Genomic DNA, 13,388 nt, shown 5'->3' with positions numbered 1-13,388 from the left:
TTTGCTGTCACATTTGGTCAACAAGTAATTAGTACAGTTGGTGGTCTGTTTCTGCATCCTGAAATTCCATCCTAACTATGGTGGACATTTACTTTCTATTTTATTTAATTTTGAGTAGTTGATATTTTTAATGATTACTTTTATCCTTTTCCAGAGATAAAATTATATTATACATGAATACCTTTTTAAAACATTTATTCTAATATGCCCTTCTGGGAGCACTGAGATTCACTGTTCTAGCTTTACAACTGGAAATCAAAAAGCATTGTTATTAATTAGGCACATGTGCTTCCCAATTAAAAATCATCGAATGCTCAGGAAGAATCCTGAGACTGGCAGTTACACACAAGCGAATTCTCAGGGGATGGGAAAATGCCTTTTTCAAGTGAGTGATGGCATGAGAAGGCTTTTTGTGCCTAGCAAGAGTGGTAATCATATGAGCTATCTATCTATCCCCTATCTATCACCTCTGCCTGAGCCCTGCCCCAGAGTTGGGAGTTGGTAATGTGGTGTGGCTCACAGATAGTGCCAATCACTCGATAATAAAGAAAGCTGAAAAATAATCCTGGTTCGTTTGTTTAAATGTTCGTGACCTCTGAACAGCTGTATCAAAACAGCTGTAAGAGAATAGTTCAATAAAAATGTCCAGCACCCTTCCATACAGTGCATGTAGAGCTCAGCACATATGCTTGAGCACATAGTTGGTGCACATAAATAGTGGATAGCACTATCATTTTCTTTAACTGCTACCATTTTTTTTTTAACTTTATTGTTGAAAGTATGACAATATGTTGAAAATATGTCCCTTTTTTTACCCCCCATTGATCCCTTCTAGCCCACTCCACCCCCGTACCCCAGGCCATCACCATCCTATTGTCTGAGTCCCTTGGTTATGCATATAGGCATACATGGTCTTTGGTTGAACTGCTACAATTCTTGATTCCTCATATTGGCAACAAATTCAGCAGACACTTACGTACTAAGCACCTACTATGTTCCTGGTATTAGCCCCACAACTGCAGAAGCAGAGATGAGCAGAACTATGTCTCCAGCAGCCAGCTTTCCTCATTTCCCTGGAGCCTTCCCAGCTGACCCAGCAATAACAGATACTCTGCCAAGGCTGGCATAAGGTATGCAAGAACTGGCCTGGAATATTTTGTTTGAGCTCCAAGTCATTTATTATTGTGTTTTTATTCATGCTCACAGCTGCCGCATTATTTTTAGAAGCTGAAAAATACCAGTAAGTAAGGAGAAAGTAAAGGTGCTTTTCCCTACTACATTTTCCAATATTTAAAGAACAACCAAATTCTAAAATTCTGCGGGACATTTAGAGAAAATGATTAAAACTAAAAAGAAGCTCTATGTTTCTGGTCAATTTTAGAAATCATTTTGAAAAATGCAATGCATAGACCTGGAGGGGAATTAAAAGCTAAAACATCATAAGTATCTGATACCCTCCAAATTTCCTGTCAAGCCAGAGTACTTGGTTCTCAGAACTGATGGAATGTTATGTTTATAACACTGATCCAGGCCAGTTCATGTATTTATTAAAGATGATGCATGTTTTTCATTATACATGGAGACCTGATTTGTAAGAGAGCAAAGCAAACCTGCCTTTAGACCACATAAAATCCTCTCTAAATCCAGACTTTGAATATGCCTTAAAATGTGGAAAATTCAGAGTATCCTTGTAACTTAAGACCAGAGAAAATTATGAAATCACAATCACTTTGACCTCTATCACTTACAGTATTTTTTAGTATTGTTGGGACAAAGCAAACGTTTTAGTAGAGTATTAGCACATAGAGCAAGGATGGGTAGCTCAAGGAAAGACTACAGAGTCCAAATTTCAAAGAACATGGGGTAGAGATTAACTGTGGAGAATAAGAGCACAGTTAGAGTTTGGAGGAGGAAGATGGAGGGATCTAGGTTTTGAGGTGCATAAGATTCATATAACTGAGGGTGGGGGGCTCCTCTTTAAAAGAAAAAGAATTAAAATTACAAATAAAACTGGGTCCTGGGCTTTGCAAGGGGCCCATGTAAGGAAGGGGCCCTGAAGCTTATGTTTCCTTAGCTCCACAGCAACTCTGCCACAAACAAAAGGCAGAGAGCAAAACATTCACAGATCAGAATTCAAGAGATATAAATTCTGATCTCATCTCTCCCACCCATGCTTTGTAATTATGAGCGAGTTACTTATTCTCACTACACTTCCATTTTCTATCTGGCGAATGATGCTTGATGATATACAGAGCAATAAAAAAGACAAAGGCCTTAAAATGATCATGAAAACGACTTGATCAATAAAGATAATTGGGCCCCCACATACTTTTTCCTCTATAATTTTTATTGGCATTATTATATCTCTACATTTAATTATTTATTTACTCGGCCAACAACTGCTAAGTGCTGGGGATAGTGAAGTGAACATGTGTGGCTTCATTTCATCTGCGAGGAAGAGATGATCAATGAATTAGAAACAACCACTGGAAAACGCAGTTATTTCAGCTGGTAGCAGTGTCACGAAGAAAATAAAACAGGAAATAGATAAGAAGGTATTTATTAGTTAAACTTTTATAATATCCTCATTGTAAGACATGCAAAGGTGAATGGAGAGGAAAAAAAATCATAAACCCTCAGGGAGCCAATCTAGTAGAATAAATAAGACAAACTCTACAATGCAGGAAGGCAGGGAGTGTCAAATGTTTTAAGAGAGAGAAGAAAAGGGGTTGGTTATTCAAAGAAAGAATCTAGAATAAGAAAGTTCACCTGAAGGAGCTGACATCTGAGTGGGGACTCAAAGGATGAACAGGTTTTATGCAATTATATGAGTGGGAGGATTAGCATATCCCAAGTGAATATCTGAGATGCTAAAGTTTAAATATTCAAATTTGAGAAGAGAGCATCACTGTTCAAAATTAATATCCTTAAATGCCCAGTCAGAATGTTAATATTTTGGGATTTTTAGAATGTCATCTATATATTTCACATAGCTACAGCACTGTCATGAGAAAACTTACTACAGTGCATTTTATTTGAGATACAAGAGCTGTATAAATATACATCAGCATTATTTTTCATTAAATATGACTTAGTTACAGCAGCTCACTAATTAAGTTGCAGTTTATCAGCACGCTGAAGTTAATGTCAAAACTCATTTGCATTGCTGAATAGCTTTAATGATATTTATTGTTGAGAGCATCTTGAAGGTTTGAGCTGCAAGGATATTTGTCTGTGAGACAAAATAATTTAAAGATAAGGTTCATGTGATATTTTAAATTGTATTAAAATATATTGGAGAGAAATAAAATTATCTTTCTCCTCATGATAGAAGGTCCTTTTCATGACCCTCTATTCATAATTTTAATAAATCCTTTTTTTTTTTCCTATTGACTATTCTTTGAAATTAAAGATATAAATCTAGTAAGAGCTCGATCTTCCAAGAGGGGTGTTTCTAATTCTGGAGTATCTCCTCTACTTCATACAGAGTATAGAAAAAGGAATCCATGAATCTAGTATTTGGGGGATTGGTCCTTTTTATTGTTGATATTGCTTTTTAATGTTGCTGTTGTGATTTACTTTATTTATGTATTTTTATGATTTAAGAACACAGACAAAAACATTATTATATATTCCTCTCCAAATTATGACTGCCACTCTAATCTATATTTCAATTTCAGGAGGCAGATCCTGGTTAAAAAAAAAAAAATAAAGAAGGTAAAGAGGGATGGAAGAAGGAAGAAAGATTTGGCAGTCAATAAACCTCCTCTGGGAACAGGTGGCAAATTTCAAGTTTATGTTCAAAGAGAACAAGCTTCCTTCTGCTACGTTATTTCCAAATCTGGTCCTTTATGATTATTTCATTGTGTTATTGTTGTGCTGGTCATGGTTGTGGTGATGGTTCAAACCATATTCAGCTCCTGTCATCATGGGCACAATCTTAAGAATGAGGCATTTCTGACCTTGGCAATACCAACCAGTGGGAAAGAGTGTTTAACCAGTACCAGGTAAAATGAGATTAGGAAACAACCAGAGCTGACCCCCGCAGTACAACAATAATACCCAGAGACCCAGGGTTCATGGAGCTCTTGGGGGGGTGAGACCTCAGGATCTTTCAACTGTTGTCAAGAGACAATATTGTAAGCTTAATACCACCCAAGGAAATCCTGTGTCATGGGCACCAGGTGACTGTACGGGAGAGTTGGTCCTACAGTGAGGTCAGGGAGCTATCACTACATCAACATAGGGGGAAAGACTATGTTGATGTAGTGATAGCTACAAGAAATTTAGAAACTGCCTCAGACACATTCTTTTTGTTCTTCAATTGAGGGGATGAAGTTACTTTAAGTCAGTTCTCTTCATTAAACAGAGTTTACAGGTTTGCCCATAAGATACCTTTTTCTCCAACATGAAAAATTCTAACCAGCTTAATTGCTTTTCTACATCAATCAACAAAAACAGAATACTACCCCAAGAAAGAAAATAGCAAAGATGTCTTTGTTCTCAAATGAAAAAAAGGTAGTGAGGGTAGAGTTCCACTTTAATCATCATTTCTTGCATTCACAGAGAATCATTTGCAAGTAAATTTCTAGGAGGATGGAACACAAGATTCCATGTGTGATCAAGAAAATCCAACATTGACTTATCCTTCTATTAGTGCATGTCCCAGTCATAATGGCCTCAGTCCCTAGTCCCCAACCCAATGAGCCCCAGTGCATACAGCTTGCCCTGCTCTCCTCTCTGAGTGCTAACTCTGACTCTGATATTCCTCTTCAGCCTGTTCTTTTCCAGTCACCTTCCTTCCCCAAACTTTAGCCCTAGATTCAAGGCCTGGATCTCCAGGATTACTAGCCCAGAATCCCTATATATCATCTCTGCCCACTTCTTGGGACTCTCAATACTTCATCTTGAGCTTTTTGTTGACAACTGTTTGCTAGGCCTCTGAGTCTGCTGCAATCTCCAATAGGTGTAATTTAAAATTCTAGTCCATCCACTTCTGTTGAATCCCAAGACAAAGTACCTGTCAATAAACTCTAATCTTCCCTTCATCTTTTTCATGAAGAGTGAGTGTCATGAGCATCCTTGGCAACTTATGGCTCTGGTGCATAAACAATCCAAATGAGCAGTAAAAGCATATTAAATTAATAGCAAGGAAGGAAATGTCTCTATTCTCTACCCTGCATCTGACCGATGAGATCATCTCCAAAGTATTTTTTAGTATTTTTAAAAAGAATCTGAAGCAAGTTAATAAGTGTTAGTTGCTGTCATGTCCATTGTCACATAAGGCAAACTGACTATCCTATATAATAAAAGCCTAATATGCTAGGTGTCGGGTCGATTGGTTGGCCATTCAACCAATCAAAGCATAATATGCTAATGATATGCTAAAACCACTCAACCGCTCGCTATTACATGCACTAATCACCAGGAGGCAGATGCTCCAACTGGTAGGTTAGCTTGCTTTTGGGATCCAGCCTATCAGGACTGAGAGAGACAGGCCAAACATGCCCTGGAGCTCTCCCATGGTCCCTTCCTGGCTGGCCAACCTCATGGATCTTTCTCTGGCCCCGAACATGCATCAGTGGGGTTCTTCAGCCTGGCCTGCATCCTCTTACAATTCAGGACCCCACAGGGGATGTCAGAGAGCCAGTTTCAGCCCAATACCTCAGGCCAAGCCAAGGGACCCCACTGGTGCACAAATTCGTGCACCAGGCCTCTAGTAATCTAATAAAGCTTTGTCCAATAGTAATAATCACTACCTAAGCAGAGCCCTTGAGTAGGAGATAGGTGAAAAGGCACCATCATAACTTGTTCCTCTAGGAATTGAGTTCTGCTGACTTCTGATCTAAGTAGGTGTGATTAGATTTTAATATAGACAAGTCTCTAAGCTAAGAATCTAATCAAAGAAACTCTTTCTAAAACCCCAGCTATACAAAATCACTATGGGACTCCAAATAACTATTCATAAACTAAAACAATATTTCTCTAGGAATTGTCCCTCAATCCAATCCCAAAAAAATGTTTTGTTTTATTAGCTTTGCCAACTGCAGCAGCTAAAACTAGAAATAAAATTACATCCTGGACGCTCTCTTCCAAAATTAGTATTAGATGAGAATAAAACACTAGACTTAATGTAAAAAGTTCTGGGTGCCAGTCATAATCCCATCATTTATAGGCTTTATGGCTTTGGGCAATTCACTTCTCTTGATCTCCTTTCCCTTATTGATTGAATAGGAAAGCTCTTGACTAATAAATGCCTTTCCTAAATTATGTATTGCCATGAGGATCAAATGAAATGATGGCTGTAAAAGGGAATGCAGACTAGAAAAGTCGTGGAGGGCTGTTCAGGGATGTCAGAGTTGAGGCTGAAAGAATAGACCAGGGAGATGCAGTAAGAATCATTTCAAAGAGAGGGACATGGACCCAAGAGAAACAACAGAGTTTCCAGAGAGTGTTTTGTTTTGTTTTGTTTTGTTTTGTTTTAATCTTTATTGTTGAAAGTATTACATGTCTCCTTTTTCCTCCATTGACGTCTTCTAGCCCACCACCGCTCCCCTGCCCAGGCCTTCACCATCCCATTGTCAGTGTCCATGGTTATGAATATATTCATACAAGTTCTTTAGTTGATCTCTTTCTGAGAACTTGACTTACTTCAATATGTTTCAAGGCCCAAAAAGTTAGGGAAGATGGGCCTGAAAATGGATCAAGAAGGACCTTTGTGCCAGGCTAAAGAGCTTACACTTTTGTCTGAGAAGAGTTGTCTGAAGAAACTTCATATCTATTAAACCATGAAAATAAATGTATTACATGAAAATGTATGAGGTGATCAGATAATTCTGATTCCTGCAACCATCAGTGGTCAAGGACTTCAGAAAAAGCTTCGGTTCTCTTTTCCAAGGCCTGTTAATTCAATATTTAGGCTGAAGGTTCTTCTTCTAAGATCAAAGAACAATGATTCACAGGTTTTTAATTCAAAAGTGATACCTCCTCTGAAATTAAAATTTTTTTTGTGGAATACCCTCCCCATAGCAAACGTTTAGGTGGGTGAAAGGGTTAATCAAGAAACAGGACTCACTTAGCACCGGATAACAAAAGGAAGCTCGGTCTGCCATCCAAGCCTTGCACAAATATGCTCCCCTTGAGTGGTTATTTTACAGAAATTCCTGAAGACCATAATTCTTGCACAGTCCCTAGAAGGAAGGACGTCTGGTGCCAGCAGAAGGACAAAGGGCAAGGCTGTAAAACTACGGTCCTGATACGTGTGTCAAGCCTAAGCCCCTCCTGAAGCTCTCCCTGAGCACATAAAAAGCCTGCCCTCTCCCCATTTGCCAATGGTGTCTGTTGAAATCAGTCCACCTGCACCCAGAGGCCATGAATAAATATCATCTTGATAACACTGAGCCTCGAGTCCGTTCTGTGTGACCCCGGCCCAACTCCACACCTTTCAGTAGAGACTTGCACATATACTGTCCCTTTTAATTCTCCTGGAGACATGGTTTTTAGGTGTTGTTTTTTTTAATTTAATGTCATAAAAATCAATGATATTCTGAGAAATTCATAATGCTGTTTGAGAGAATTAGCATAGCCTTAGAGGGTCCCCCCTCCAAAATATATATATATATATATATATATATATATATATATATATATAGAGAGAGAGAGAGAGAGAGAGAGAGAGAGAGAGAGAGAGAGAGAGGTAGAGAGAGTGATCAGTTTAGAGAGAGAGGCCCTACTCATTGACTCTAGCATTACATACCTCACTACTCCTAACCTTTAAACTTCTGTTTTGTGAATTCATTCTCAAAGCCTCATCCATGCTGATATTCCTGTTTTCTTTCCTTTTTTTCCATCAAATTTCAGTAGAAATGGTTAATCAACCCATTCAATATATTAAAGCATCTCTCTTATTTTTCAACTATATAAGAAGCCAATAGCAAAACACATCATCTTAGAGTCCTAAATTGCACTTATTTTCACAAAATTCTGATGGCTAATAATGCCAAAGGAAAATAAATAGTCCACAAGTACACTGAAATAGATCGTGGTTGACAGATGAATCAACCATAACTAAAATCCTAAGGTGCAAACTAAAAGTAATAAATGACTCTCTCTTACCTTCTCTTCTCACCAACTTGAGATTTGGTAGAGTCACAAATCCTCTGAGAATATATAGACCTAAAAGCTTTTTTCTCTCCCATAAAATTATGAGTATATTTTCCCTAACTAAGGAGATACAAAATACCAAATTAAGGGTAACATTAAAATTATTAGCCAAGTTCTCAGTAGTCAACTAAAATTTCTGAGATACTACAAAAAGTTTCCAAAATTGCTGACTTCATTTTTTCCTTTCTTAAAAAAAAAAAAAAGTGTTTTTATTGATTTCAAAGAGAAGAAGGGATAGGGAAACATAGAAACATTAATTATGAGAATCATCAATCGACTGCCTCGTCTATGCCCCCTACTGGGGTTTGAGGCCAAAACTCGGGCATGTGCCCTGACTGGCCATTGAACCGTGACCTCCTAGTATATGGATCAACACTCAACCACTGAGCCACACTGGCTGGGCCAAAATTGCTGATTTCTGACCTGAAAATATTTCCGTGAAAGTAACATCTGGGAAGAGTAGGTATGGTTTATTATTTCACACTTAATGACCCTTCATAATTTTGTTAGAATAGGCAGTTAGTTAAGTATTAATGAGAAAGGAATAGAATACTCACCTCTGGGAGTATACAGACATTGTTCCAGAGCAAAACATCCTGCCTTGTTGACGAAATTAACTTTGACTAAAACAAATACAAAAGGGTAGGCAAAGAACTTCTTATAGAAATGAGGAGTGCTCAAGAGAAGGCAATTCTGAAACTAATCAAAGCTTCATGAAGAGAATTTGAGAAGGATAAAAAAAAAAAAAAAAAACTAGACATATATCAAGCTGTTACCGAAGGAAATACAGTAGGTTCTTCAGCAGTGCCACAGGAAAAGAATTTCAGGGACACTCACATACTAGTAGGGGGAATTTTAAGCAATAGTGGCAAGGATTAATAGAGTGCAAAGCAGTAGTACACTCTGGAGAGGCAGAGAGTGGACAGGCTAGAAGGCAGCAGCTGCATGGACACAGGAAAAGAAGCTACAGAGGCAAAAGGAGAGTCCTCTGCACACTGCTTCCCTGGTTGCAAGTCTCATGGGGACCCTTACTGTCTAGGAGGAAAGAAGGCAGAAATTACAAGCCAGAGAGAAAGAGGGCATGGGTATGTTCCAAGGAGGGTGCGCACTGGATTCTTTGTTTAGCTTCCATATACAGTCAAACCTCGTTTCTCAATGGTCTCCCATCTCAAACAACTCAGTTTTCAACCAAATTGTTCAGAGAGAAAAAAAATGTCTGTTCAATCCAAACTTGGGTTTTTGAACTACCAACCCTTACAAGCTGATAGGCATGACAAAGAGTGTCCCTCAGGCAACAAAAAAGAGAATGCTTTAGTTGGGAGGGAAATCAACTGATTACCACAATTTTATAACATAAAGAGGCCATCAAGAGTGCTAATGCTACTAAGGGTGTGAAGAAAACAATGATTGCAGAAAACTGAAGAGGCAGAAAAAATGTCATTAACTTGGATAAACAAAAAGCAATTAACCAGTGACAGCCATTTTGGAGGCAAAGATATGTGAACAAGACATCCATGGACAGAATGCTAAAAGTGATTCCTTTAAGGCTAGTTGGGGTGGTTCTATAAATTTAAGAAAATAAGTATTTACTTATTAGACATGTACCATATACAGGAAATGTTAAAACAGGGAATCACTTGGGGGTCTGAAAAAAAAAAAAAATACTCCCGAGAGATTACCTGAGCAAGGAATGAACATTATTTGAGCTAGTTCAAATAAAGGGGACCTCAGAGATCATGGCACTAGAAAGAAAGAAGCCATCAAAAATCAAAACATTCTCTGGGTCTCTTGGTCTTTTTTTTTTTTTTTTTTTTTTTTTTTTTAATGTTGTTGAAAGATGAGACAGAGGGCTTTATTAGAGGAGAAGGACCCCTGCCGGGCTGCCCCACAAGGGAGAGTAGCCACACGTCCAGAGGTGAACACGCCTTTTGAGGGGAGGAATGGGAAGGGATGGGGCTTAGAGTACTCGGCACGCACTGATTGGTGGTTTCATATAAGGCACATGATTAGGCACTTAGAGACTTAGGAATCGAGGTTTAGGATATTTGGGGGGTGCTGATTGGTGGTTCAATGTACAGTCCATATAAGGTGCCTGGCTAGGTGCTCAGGAATGTCTAGGCCACTGGTGCAGTTTACATCATACTCTGTCCATCAGTTGGGGGAAGGGAGGATCTATCAGTTTTTATTGGAGAGAGAGGGAGAGAGAGAGAGAGAGAGAGAGAGAGAGAGAGAGAGAGAGAGAGAGAGAGAGAGAGAGACATCAATTGTTAGCTTCCTGCACACCTCCCATCAGGGGTCAAACCTGCAATCCCAGCATGTACCTGGGACTGGAATGGGACAGGTGACCTCTGTGCATGGCACAACACTCAACCAACTGAGTCACTCTGGCCAGGGATCTCGATCTGTTTCTTTATCTCAATCTCTTTCTCTTCCCACCAATCTCCAAATTCCCCCACCCAACACTGGCTCCCATCTGTTCCTCTTTGCTCCTATATTCTATTTTCTGCAGGTAGGCTCCCTTATTCATAGTTTCTTGACTGTCCCCAACTTTAGTCTAGGTGTGATTTGGACTTTAAAGGCACAGGTTCCAATCCCAATTCTATAATACATAACCTCAAGATCAAGGATCTACCACAAGCTAAATCTTTGATTCAAATTCTTGAGAGAAAAAATCTTCAGGGTGCTTTTCCAGATGATGAATTAACTCCAATGGGACAAGTGGCACCACAATCCAAACCACTTGGCCAGAAGCCAAGGTCACATGGACATTTAGGCACGCCCTTGTTCAAGGCTATGAATGGTGTCGTTCCAGAGAAAATGAAGTGGCAAAATAGTGTTGTTTCAGAGACATCTCCAGATTCCCGCAGAAAGCTAATGGCCCATGTAATTCCTCCACGATAGCCCCCAAATGACAGGAGCTGATGAAATCGGGGTATTGGTAGCACTGGGCACACTGAACTCAGCTTCTCCACCTCTGACACACGCTTGGAAAATAAAAGTTCCTGAGTTAGGCAATATTTTCAGACACAAAGTACATCCCTGCTTACTCTCATTATGACATTGGTCTTAGATGAAATTTCTCCCAAAAAGCAAAATATAAGTTTTTACAAATATAACTGAGAAATTTCAGATTGTTATCTTGTCACTGAACTTCTTCCATTTTCTTAAAAAATAATAATAATAAATAAAAAGATACTCCCCTAGAGGTTATCTGAGCAACTTAAATTACCTGGACTAAATATTTAAGTTAAATGTTAAATAAAATTAATCAAATCTCATAAATTAGGAATAGGATGTGGCTTCTACTACAACCATAGCCCTCCCCTCCCTGGCTACTGACATGCACCTGCAAGATCTGTCAGCCCCAAGTGAGCAAAGCCTGCAGCCAGGGTGGTGAGCAGCCTTAACCCAGATTCTGAGACACTCGGATTCCTCCACTTTTCTCCCCTTTCCTCCCAGGGCTTTCTGAAGCTGAGCCTGCTCCAGGTTCCAGACCTATAGCCAATCCTGAGTCCTTTCCCTTTTGTTCTGGCCACTTCATTTGCATCCCAGTCCTAGGTCTTCTCCAGTATCTTCCTGAGCAATACTGCCAGATGACCCTCCATGAACTCCAAAACTATCCCTATTACGCATACCTCCTCACTCAGTTCTCACACAGGTGAGTGTGAGAACATGAAAGAGGCCTCTTTTTCCCTGCTGTAGCCTTCCACAACCTATGAGAAGCACCTGGTAATTAAACCCCAAGATTGCTAGCTCCTGATTCAACCAGCCCCTCTGTTCAAAATGGAAGACAAGATAGCTATTTTTTTAAGGCTACATTCTTACATACCTCTCTTCCCTGCTATTTTTACAACTCAGGGATAATTTGCACCAAGAAGTCTCTACTTAGTAGAAACTTCTCTTCCCCCCTCCTCCTCAAACAAGCCTCCTTTGAACTCTTCATAACTTTTACTCTAAACATGTTTTACGGGCTTGGGAGAAATACTGATAAAACACCTCCCTAGATTATCTGCCAGACTGTGTCAGCCCCAAATCCTCCTCCTTTCCTTGTCACCTAGCAACAATAGCCATTCCCCATTGAAAGAGCAGGCCGCTGTTTATAACCTACGCTGGCTTTAATTAGCCATGCACTGGCCCTTTCCCTTCAGAGAAAGTAAAAAACTTCCTCTCTGCCTCTTTCCTTTTAGTTGTGAGTTCTTTCACAGCCCACATCACCAGCCAAACCCTAACAACACCCACTTCCTGCATTGCACCTCAGACCCACCCTGTGGGCTGATTCTGGTGGCTCTAGATTCTCTTTCCCACTCAGGTTTATGATGCTCTTAGCCATGTCTGGTCCAAATGCTCTGATCCCTTGGCTGACCAGACCATCCACTTCCATGGCACCCTCCCCTCATACTAGATTTCTAGTTCTGGCCCCTCCTGCCTTTTCATTTACTGGACTAAGTGTTATTAATTGAGTTAATGTCTCAGAGAAATTCATTCATTTGCTCCTAAAATAAGAATTCAAAGGACTCACTGAAAGTATAGCACGTGACTCAGAACATTTACCAGACTGGCCAAAGCGTGCAAACTTGAGCAGGAAAAGATGAACCCATGAAAAGACGGTTGTAAAACGTTTATGTCTGCTTCTAAGAAAATGTCATCGTAACCATGCTTCCTCTACAAATTCCATAGGCTGGTGATAGAAATAAATAACACATGTAGCCAGATAAAAAGACCAGAAGACTAGTAAGCAGAGATAAGGGATGACTTGCTTCTTTTCAGATGCAGATTTTAAACTGCACTTATATAAGCAACAAGACCTCATTACTAAATCTCTGGAGGGGGTGGGGGGGGGGATGAAGATGAATTAAAATATATATTTAATCCATCAAGTAAAATCACTTGGTAGGCCTGGGCATATACTTTGAATAATAATGATGATGATGCTCACATTATAGAGGAGAAAAATTTTGTTATGAATTGTGGCTTGAATCTTGGACTTGGTAAAGGAGAATTTCGGTGTTAATTGCTTGAAACAGATAAAACTTGGAAATATTAAATCTTACCAGTCCCTCCCCATTATCCTGCATCTCATTGTTAAAGCTCTCAATGAAATAGCCTGGAAAAGGTTTGAAAAGTACTTTTTTTGGATAGTACTCTCTCACTTTATATTATCTAAATGAGCTCTTTAATATACTTTCTAGCCTTAAGTCTTATTTAAATGGGAATAAACTAATCGT

Source organism: Pipistrellus hanaki, assembly GCF_964339955.1.
Source record: "Pipistrellus hanaki genome assembly, chromosome: 7".
Lineage (NCBI taxonomy): Eukaryota > Metazoa > Chordata > Mammalia > Chiroptera > Vespertilionidae > Pipistrellus > Pipistrellus hanaki.
Note: the sequence above shows the minus strand (reverse complement) of the source record.